Here is a 10,212-nt window from a genome sequence, read left to right on the forward strand (position 1 = left end):
TGTGAGAAATCTTGGAGTCATTTTTGATCAGGATATGTCATTCAAAGCGCATATTAAACAAATATGTAGGACTGCTTTTTTGCATTTACGCAATATCTCTAAAATCAGAAAGGTCTTGTCTCAGAGTGATGCTGAAAAACTAATTCATGCATTTATTTCCTCTAGGCTGGACTATTGTAATTCATTATTATCAGGTTGTCCTAAAAGTTCCCTAAAAAGCCTTCAGTTAATTCAAAATGCTGCAGCTAGAGTACTGACGGGGACTAGAAGGAGAGAGCATATCTCACCCATATTGGCCTCTCTTCATTGGCTTCCTGTTAATTCTAGAATAGAATTTAAAATTCTTCTTCTTACTTATAAGGTTTTGAATAATCAGGTCCCATCTTATCTTAGGGACCTCGTAGTACCATATCACCCCAATAGAGCGCTTCGCTCTCAGACTGCAGGCTTACTTGTAGTTCCTAGGGTTTGTAAGAGTAGAATGGGAGGCAGAGCCTTCAGCTTTCAGGCTCCTCTCCTGTGGAACCAGCTCCCAATTCAGATCAGGGAGACAGACACCCTCTCTACTTTTAAGATTAGGCTTAAAACTTTCCTTTTTGCTAAAGCTTATAGTTAGGGCTGGATCAGGTGACCCTGAACCATCCCTTAGTTATGCTGCTATAGATGTAGACTGCTGGGGGGTTCCCATGATGCACTGTTTCTTTCTCTTTTTGCTCTGTATGCACCACTCTGCATTTAATCATTAGTGATCGATCTCTGCTCCCCTCCACAGCATGTCTTTTTCCTGGTTCTCTCCCTCAGCCCCAACCAGTCCCAGCAGAAGACTGCCCCTCCCTGAGCCTGGTTCTGCTGAAGGTTTCTTCCTGTTAAAAGGGAGTTTTTCCTTCCCACTGTAGCCAAGTGCTTGCTCACAGGGGGTCGTTTTGACCGTTGGGGTTTTACATAATTATTGTATGGCCTTGCCTTACAATATAAAGCGCCTTGGGGCAACTGTTTGTTGTGATTTGGCGCTATATAAAAAAAATTGATTGATTGATTGATTGATTGATTGATTAGCAACACAAATTGGTAATAAAAGAAATCCTTGATGTTACTTATAGCTTGTAGTGAGATAGACAACTGTCTCCATCTTGTGTTCAACTTTTGTATCCAGTCATTGGTCCAGTCATCCAGTCATTTCTTGCTTTATATGATGAATTGTATCACACAAGTAATGATATATTATTTATAGTATAGCCTACAGTATTTCTATAACAAATGTTTTTATATAATTTCTATTTCTAAATTTAAGTAACAAGGCTGAATGAAATGACGGCTTATTATGTCTAAAAAGTAATGTGACCTACTGTCAATAGATCGTACTTTTGATAAGCCTATGATAACTGTATTTCGGGAGAACTTTTCATAATGCTTCTTATAGTGTTAAAATGTATGTGTCTCCTGGTGCACATTGATCGGTTAAGGGACCAAAAAAAAAAAAAAAACACACTGTCACAGCAGGCTTAATTTTTTCCCCTTCGATACCTGGTAGTGGCCTGGTCTTGGTTAAAAATGCCCGGCCTGAAAAATTTCCCCAGTCTAGCCCTGTCTACTGGTTTGAGGAATATGAGTGAAAAGCAGGATTTTCAGGTGCATATGCGGTCTCTATCTAATGTGCTATCAGCAGCAGCATTCAACAGCAACACAGCAGACAGGTAGACAGTGTGAATACCCAATGGTGACAACACTTGAGTGATACGCAAAGTGTGTGAAAGAGGCCTAAAGTTCATTGCAGCCACCCATCATGACGGAGTGTAAATGACTCAAAATTTGGAAAAAACAACAGAATCCTTACCACCCAGTTGATGTGCTGCATCAAGTCTGTCAGTTTTTGTCCCATAGTTCCTTTTTTGGACATGAAAAGATTGATGAAGCATGGCGCATGCTTGTCAAGAGCTTCATAAAAGTCCCCTTCAAGATTCTTGCTGGCGATGTGATTAAACTCAGCAAAAACCTGAAAAACAGAGAGTGGAAGTAAAGAGGGAAAAGAACATTAAAGGTACAGTGTGTAATATTTCTACACAAGTGTAAGATTTTGTACACAGTTCTTGCAAAAAAATCAATCTAATTATTGATTAAATTTAATAAAATCATACTGTTGGGTTTGCGCCCTGTTTTTAAAGAAATGAGAGGCCCAAACACTGAAAAGAAACCAGTCAGAGAGAGACAAATATATATATATTTTTTGCTCTGCGCAGAGGAGCAGAACAAGCAAAGCTCTCCTAAAATCTCCTCCTCTGGCCCAGCCTTTTATTTAGTTCATCAACATGAGAAAAAACAAACAAGGACAGTCGGGAGAGGTTACACATGAGTCATGTCTGCAAGAGGGTGATAGCAAAGCAAGGTAACGGCTGAAACCTTCCATTCCTGCAACATGAGCCTTGTGGCTCGTCAAAGCAGGATAAGGCAAAATGAAAAATAGTTTGCTCAATCATGAAGAATGCAGACAAGTCTTTCTTTCTAAAACCTCCTCTTCTCACAAAGAGGAAAAATAATAAGCACAAACTATAAGAAAATAAATAATAATAATATAAGCATAAACTAAAGAAAATAAATGATAATATGAGCATGAACTGTATAAAATCCTTGACATAATCCTCCCTGTTTATCGTTTATTTACATAAGGTTGTCATGTCCCAAACACACTTCAATAGAAAATTTGTCCACTTTAACCACTTGTCTTATTACATTTTCAGCTAAAGCTTCATAGGCTAAGAGTGTGTTAACTCATCACGTCAACAGTTCAAGCTTGAACTGGAGTTGTGAGCTTTTCAATATCATCATAATTCTCAACACAATCATTATAGTTTTCTCCACTAAGGTCTGACTGTTTCAATGCTTGATATTTTGGCATAGTTTGTTGGAAAGCCAGATTACACTGTACAAATGCATTTGACACCATTTTGCCAACCATTGTTTTGATACAAGGGATCACACAACACATGCAAAGTCCAATCAGAATCAGGACCATAATAACTGGTTGTCACCATTTTCAATAGTAACTGCCACCATGGTCCTGAAGTCAACCAGGACCAGGGATTCCACCGGTTCACGGCTAGGGTGTCTTTATGCATTGCATCACGAAGTTTATTCAGCTCTTCCAATGCGTCCTGCACATCCACTGAATGAATGGAGTCTGGGATGAAAGTACAGCATGTTGTGTTCAGCAGAACGGAAACTCCTCCCTGTGAACCAGTAAGCAAGTCTAAAACCATGCGATTTTTCATCACCATGGTACGTAAAGCATCTATTTCAGTATTTTGAGCTGCTACTATTTTCTCAGTTACATTCATGAACAGACCCAATCGATAATTCAGAGTTTCAATCATTAATGAATTTTTTACCACTCCTATCCAGGGGAACAATGAATGTGCTATTTTATCTCCTACAGACCACAATTTTTGGTCCTTTGGTACATCCGAGCCCCACATGTGATCATGTGGTAACACATCTGGGTATATCGATCTCCTCCGTCTGGTGCTGCCATTCTTCTCTGTGGAGGTCCTTGGCACTACCACATATGTATGGTCAGTCACCTGGGTAGGTGCACACACACCACCCCAATTTGGTGGGAGACTCATGTACAGTCTGGAACCACAAAGCCAATAGATGTCATCATACACCGGAGTACCATTTACAGGTGGTAGCAAAAACTTACTAACATAAGCACATGATTCATCCGTTCCCCATGGACAGGAGCCTGTATAATTACATCCACGTCCAATGTGATGAAGATAAGTACCATCCACATAATATGTTTTGGTTAGGCTTAAATTATTTGATAAAACATACGTTTGGGTACACAGACGTTTCTTAATTTTACCTACAGTTTTATTCCCTGTCCCGTAAAAGCAAATCGGGAATGGCCGTTGTGATGACAATTTAACATGTGATGATATTTTTGCATTTCCCTTCAGTCTAGTCAATGGAGCAACACTTGGGCACGCTTGTATGTCTTCTGTTGAAATCCCTATCATATAAGTGGTTGCACTGAGGCAGTGGTGTTACGTCTTGTCAGATTTGCTGAGAACTGTTGCCCCCGAAATACAGTTTGATTATGCATCCGTATGATAAGACATTCTGTCACCCTAGCAGGGTACGGTTTAGCTGTCAGAGCTGGGTGTGTTGAGGATATAGGCATTTGCGAACAAACATAACAATTAGTAACATGTAATTCCATAGCCAATAAATGAACATATCTGTACCACATATTAGTATGGTATATATGAGGGTGTCCATCTGTCTCATTCACATTATGAATAAACCTCTTCTGACGTTGCTTCCGTTGTTCTCTGGCTCAGTCCACAGTGAACTGCAATTCTTGGGTCAACCACCAGGCCAGGAATCCGAGGAGCACGAAACACACTAAGATCACAACGCAACCGGCTGCCCTACCAACAGTCCGGCAGCGGCGGCGCTGAGCACGCCGCTCCGGAGTCTGCTGTAGTTCAGTCATGATTGCTAGGATACAGTGTTGTTAACCAACCTCACCTAATAGTGCAAGGATCTCCCTGCTTCACTGGCGTTGAGACAATCTACTGCTAATTAAATAGACTCCCTTTGTAGCCAGACTTCCCCTTACACTGTGGAGGCAGCCAACACACGCTGTATCTTACAGTGACTTAGATGTATCCACGTTGATCTCTCCGCTATCTTTACTGCAGTTGGTGTTGTTAACAGCACTTGGTATGGACCTTCCCAACGAGGACTGGACCAGTTCTTCCTCTTAATCACTCTGATGAACACCCAGTCTCCTGGCTGGACTACTGGAAGGCCGTCCTGTGGGAGATCAAAATTATTCGGCAGTAAATGTGTTTGAGTTATCTCTTTCTGTGTTAATGTCTTTTTCATAAAATCTGCTAATGTTTGTTCCTCATTTGCTGTTTTAGTATCCATGTCAAAAATTGGTAGACGATATGGTCGTCCATAAAGTATCTCAAATGGTGTTAAACCTGATGGTGTTGGTGTTATTCTCATATACAATTTTACTAGGTCCAAACATTCAATCCAGGTTCGTTTTGTCTCTTCCATACATTTCCTTAGTCTTATTTTTATTGTGCCATTTGTCCTTTCCACTAATCCTGCACTTTGTGGGTGGTAAGCACAATGATGTTTTAACTTAATTTTCATGTGTTCTGCTACTCTTTGTACAACTTCATTTACAAAATGTGTTCCATTATCACTGTACAATGTCTCTGGTATTCCATAATACGGAATAATTGTCTTACACAATGCTTTTGCTACTGTTAAAGCATCTGCTTTTTGTGATGGAACAATTTCTACCAATTTTGAAAAGGCATCAATTAATACTAGACAGTATTGATAAGGTCCACATCGAGTTAGTTCAATAAAGTCCATATGAACAATTTGAAAAGGATACTGTGGTTTTGGGAATTGCCCTCTCCGGGGTCTTATATTTCCCTGTGGGTTGTGTTTCAATCAGGTAACACAGGCTTTACAAAAATTTTTTGAGTATAAATTAAATCCATAGGTAGTAAAGTATTGGTCTACCATATATACCATCCCCCCTGTCGACACATGCGTTAACCCATGCGTCGCAATTGTGCTGCTTTGAATAAGCTTTTGGGTAGGACAGGTTTGTTATGTACACAATAAAGTCCTTTGGGGTTTGGGGTTGCCCCATTTTTCAACCACAAATGTCATTCCTGCGCTGGTGCCTGTTTTTGCATATCCAATAAAAGGTCAGAATCTATTAATGGTTCATTGTCTGTCTGAGCTGTGTAAATAGAAGAAGTGCCATATCGACCAGCTGCTGCTTCTTTCGCTATTTTGTCTGCCAGGCAGTTTCCTCTGGAGACAAAATCTGTACCTCTGGTGTGGGCTGCACATTTACATAATGCCAGGTGTGATGGTAATGTCACTGCTTCTAACAAATTTGTGAGTAAGCCTGCATGTGTCACTGGTTTCCCTGTAGAGGTTATGATACCTCTTTGTTGCCATTGTTTTGCAAAGAACCAAATTGTTGAAAATGAATATTGACTATCTGTATAGACTGTCAGTTTCTGTCCTTTAGCCAAGATACAAGCTCTGGTTAATGCAATGAGTTCTGCAGTTTGGGCTGATTTAAAATGATCAATCTGTTTTGCTTCAATAACAGTATTTGGTAATTGAACAACAGCATAGCCTGTTAATGTTTGTCCTTTCTGATCTTTGAAACATGAGCCATCCACAAAGTAATGTAGTCCACCTGTAAATGGTTCGTCTGTTAAGTCTGGTCGAGGTAATTGTTGTTTCTCTGTGTCTGCCAAACAATCATGCGGTTCACCGTCTGTCTCAGTAGGTAGGAGCGTGGCGGGATTCAAGGTGTTGCATCTTTCAATGGTAATATGTGGCTGAGACAATAGCATTGCTGTATAAGCTATCTGTCTAGCAGGCGATAAGAATGTCATCTTTGTTTGCAGGAGTAACACACTGACTGTGTGTGGTACTTTAACAGTCAATGGGTGGAACAAAACAACATCCGCTGTACTTTCCACTGCCATTGCCACTCCGCATACTGCTTGGACACAGGGAGGTAGGCCCTGTGTCACTGGATCCAAACATTTGGAATAATAGCCGACTGGTTTATTTTTATTACCATGTTGTTGTAGCAAGACTGCACACATGAATCCCTGTTTTGTGTCCACCATGAGAGTGAATGGCTTGGCATAACTGGGCAGAGATAATACTGTGGAACTCACAAGTTCTTGTTTAAGAACTGTAAACTGTTCTTCAGCTTCTTTATTCCACTGTATTTTGTCAGTCATAGCCAATGGTATAGAGTGTATTAAATCCTGCAATTTCTGCACCTTCTCTGCATAACATGGAATCCAGGCCCTGCAATAATTACAGATACCTAAGAAAGTCATCATTTCCTTTTTTGTTGATGGTTTAGGCGCTTTGAGAATAGTGTGCTTTCGATCGCCTTGTATTCGTTTCCCCTCAGCTGATAGGACATGGCGTAAATAAGTCACTTGTGGTTGCACAAACTGCAACTTTTGCTTTTTAATTTTACTTCCTGTTTCTGACAAATGTTGCAAAAGCATCATAGTACATTTTGTACAGCTGTCTTTTGTCTTTCCTGCCACCAAAATGTCATCTACATACAGCAAGATCTGTGAATCTTCTGGTGGAGTAAATGAAGATAAGCAACAAACATTGTGCTTTCTGATCCATGCACTAATTTCTGGCTTCAAACCATTCAGGAGGGCTTGTTTCAGCTGATTTTGATATGCTCCCGCTTGATCATCACTATGCGGTATACCGCTGTTTGCACAGAAAACTGTCCCTAAACTCTGATTATAATCATCCACATCCTCATCTGCCTTTTGTTTACACGCATTTATTTTACCATAGTCCACTTTCTGTTTAAACTTGTTTTTAACTCTGGTCATTAGATGGGTTATTTGAGCCTGTAACGCCGCTGCCGGATCTTCCTCATTCCCGTATGGCAGGACCATGCCGTCTGCAGCATGTCCTGTAAATGTCCCTCTCACGTGGACCCAGTTTCGTCCCAGAGCCAATTGTACGGCCTGTCCTACTTCACAGCCATTCAACCTATACGCTTTTATAATATCTTCTATTCCTTTTACCCATTCTTCTACATCAGCTTGTGGGTCTGGCAGGCCAGACACGGCCTTTGCTGCCTCTTCTGGTGTCCATGGACGGAAGACATGAAGGAATGACGGCTGTCCTTGAGCTATATTTGGGTTTGGGACCTGGATCATTGGAGCAATAAAACTGTGATCTGGGGATATATTGAAACCGTATTTTAGAGGCGGCTTAATCACAGCCCTGTCTCTCAAAATGTATTTTTCGGGCATTAAAGAATTTGTTGCCGCAGGCGGGGTCAATACAGTTGAAAATTCCACCCTCTGATTATCCAAAAATGGATTTGGATACAGTGAGCTTATTGGGTCATATGACGGACCTTCGGAACTCCCCTGGGGATAATTAGGGTCAAAAATCGGGTCCTTTACCAGTGGTGGAGCCACTGTTGGTGCCGCTTGTCTTATTGCAGCCTGATTTTGTGGCTGCAGGGGTGGATTTACATCAAGGCCTCTCACGGCCGTCTCATTATCTTCAGGTTTTACAAACATTACTTTCCCCTCTGACTTTCCTTTCTCGTCTTTTTTCCTCTTTATGGCCTCTACTCTCATCCGTGCTTCACTGAGCCATACTTTTGCACACTCTATTTCTCCTTCTTTTCTTACTTTCCTGTTACCCTTTTTATTTGCTGCTACTGCTGTAAGTTTTAACACCAAACCTTCACAATCTGGCATGACCAATTTACCTGAAAAGCCATATTTCTTTTTCCATTTAGTTATGTACTTCAGATTTTCCGGATTGCGTTTGTGCATGTATTTTTCGTCGCCCTGAAATAGGGGCTTATTTTCTGTGCATGTGTTTCCCATGTTGTTCACCTATTCCCCTTCACTCTGCAAAGTTCAGGTCAAGCTTCTACCTCGTGGGGCGGACCTTCCTTGGAATCCCCCTCTTTGCAGACTCGTCGGGAATATGTGAGTGTGGTGCGTATGGACTTAAAATGACCTACTTTGCAGACAACGGCTCCACTTTTATCCCCTGATAAAATGGGATATCAAGCTGTCCGTGCTTCAGTCACTCACAGTCTCATTCTTTTACTAAGGAATACTCAGTCAAACAATACCACACACACACTCCCACAACCGCTCCAACTCTCACACATATACAAAATAAATTACAGATTTCATCAATGATTGCAATTACAGACAAGCCCTCATCTTAAAAAATAATAATAATAATAATAAATGATTTTATATCAAGACATAAATAACACAACAAAACAGAATTTTCTCTCATTCATACCACAAACACAGTTTCACTTTTGAAATAATCAATTAATTCGCATCTCTCTAACTGCTTCTCCTGAAATTTATTCTTACTCCTCCTGTATTTCTCAGCCGGATGGGGACTCGAACCCCTCCTCCACCTGTGCCGGCAGGACCGGAGACTCTAACTCCCTCCCCCGCACTTTATTCCGGATGGGGACTCGAACCCCTCCGCCAAATGTGCCGGCAGGACCGGAGACTCTAACTCCCTCCCCCGCACTTTATTCCGGATGGGGACTCGAACCCCTCTGCCAAATGTGCCGGCAGGACCGGAGACTCTAACTCCCTCCCCCGCACTTTATTCTGGATGGGGACTCGAACCCCTCCTCAACATATTTTCCTCACAGGCAGGCAGTAATTACTTACGTTAATTTGTTGCGCCCCTCATTTGGTTCGGAGGCGTCGTCAATCTACTGCGGCGAGCGGAGGTGGATGTCTATAGTCACCGGCCCGACGGCGAATTCACTCCTCAGGACTTTCCTTTGATCCCTCTAGTGGAATCGGCTGTGCACAGTCTGCGGCGTGTCTTCCTCCGTTCGCTCGAGAAGATCTGTCGACGCCCCACGTTGGGCGCCAAGAAAAAACTGTTGGGTTTGCACCCTGTTTTTAAAGAAATGAGAGGCCCAAACACTGAAAAGAAACCAGTCAGAGAGAGACAACTGACTATGGTTGCTGGTGTCGCTAACTTCACATTTCGCAAAACAGAGTCGCCAATAACCAGAGTTTGATCCTCGGCGGGTGCGTCGTCGAGTGGGGAAAAACGGTTAGAGATGTGAACGGGTTGGCGGTGTACACAGGGCTTCTGTTTAGGGCTACGCTTCCTCCTCACAGTCACCCAGTCAGCCTGCTTTCCCTGCTGCTCGGGATCTGCCAGGGGGTAACTAACGGCGGCTAAGCTACCTTGGTCCGCACCGACTACAGGGGCCTGGCTAGCTGTAGAATTTTCCACGGTCCGAAGCCGAGTCTCCAATTCGCCCAGCCTGGCCTGCAAAGCTACGAATAAGCTACACTTATTACAAGTACCGTTACTGCTAAAGGAGGCCGAGGAATAACTAAACATTTCACACCCAGAGCAGAAAAGTGCGGGAGAGACAGGAGAAGCCGCCATGCTAAATCGGCTAAGAGCTAGTAGCTACGCTAAGCTAGCGGATTCCTAAAAACACGCAAAGTGAATAATGTGTAAATAATTTAGAGGTGATTCAGCAGAAGGAGTGCTTTAGTTAAGGCACGTAAAGATTACACTGGGAAACAAATCGTAATCTAGATAACTAGATCAATCTAACTGCGCAGATTAAACAGCTAA

This window comes from Thalassophryne amazonica, chromosome 5, assembly GCF_902500255.1.
Source record: "Thalassophryne amazonica chromosome 5, fThaAma1.1, whole genome shotgun sequence".
Taxonomy (NCBI): domain Eukaryota; kingdom Metazoa; phylum Chordata; class Actinopteri; order Batrachoidiformes; family Batrachoididae; genus Thalassophryne; species Thalassophryne amazonica.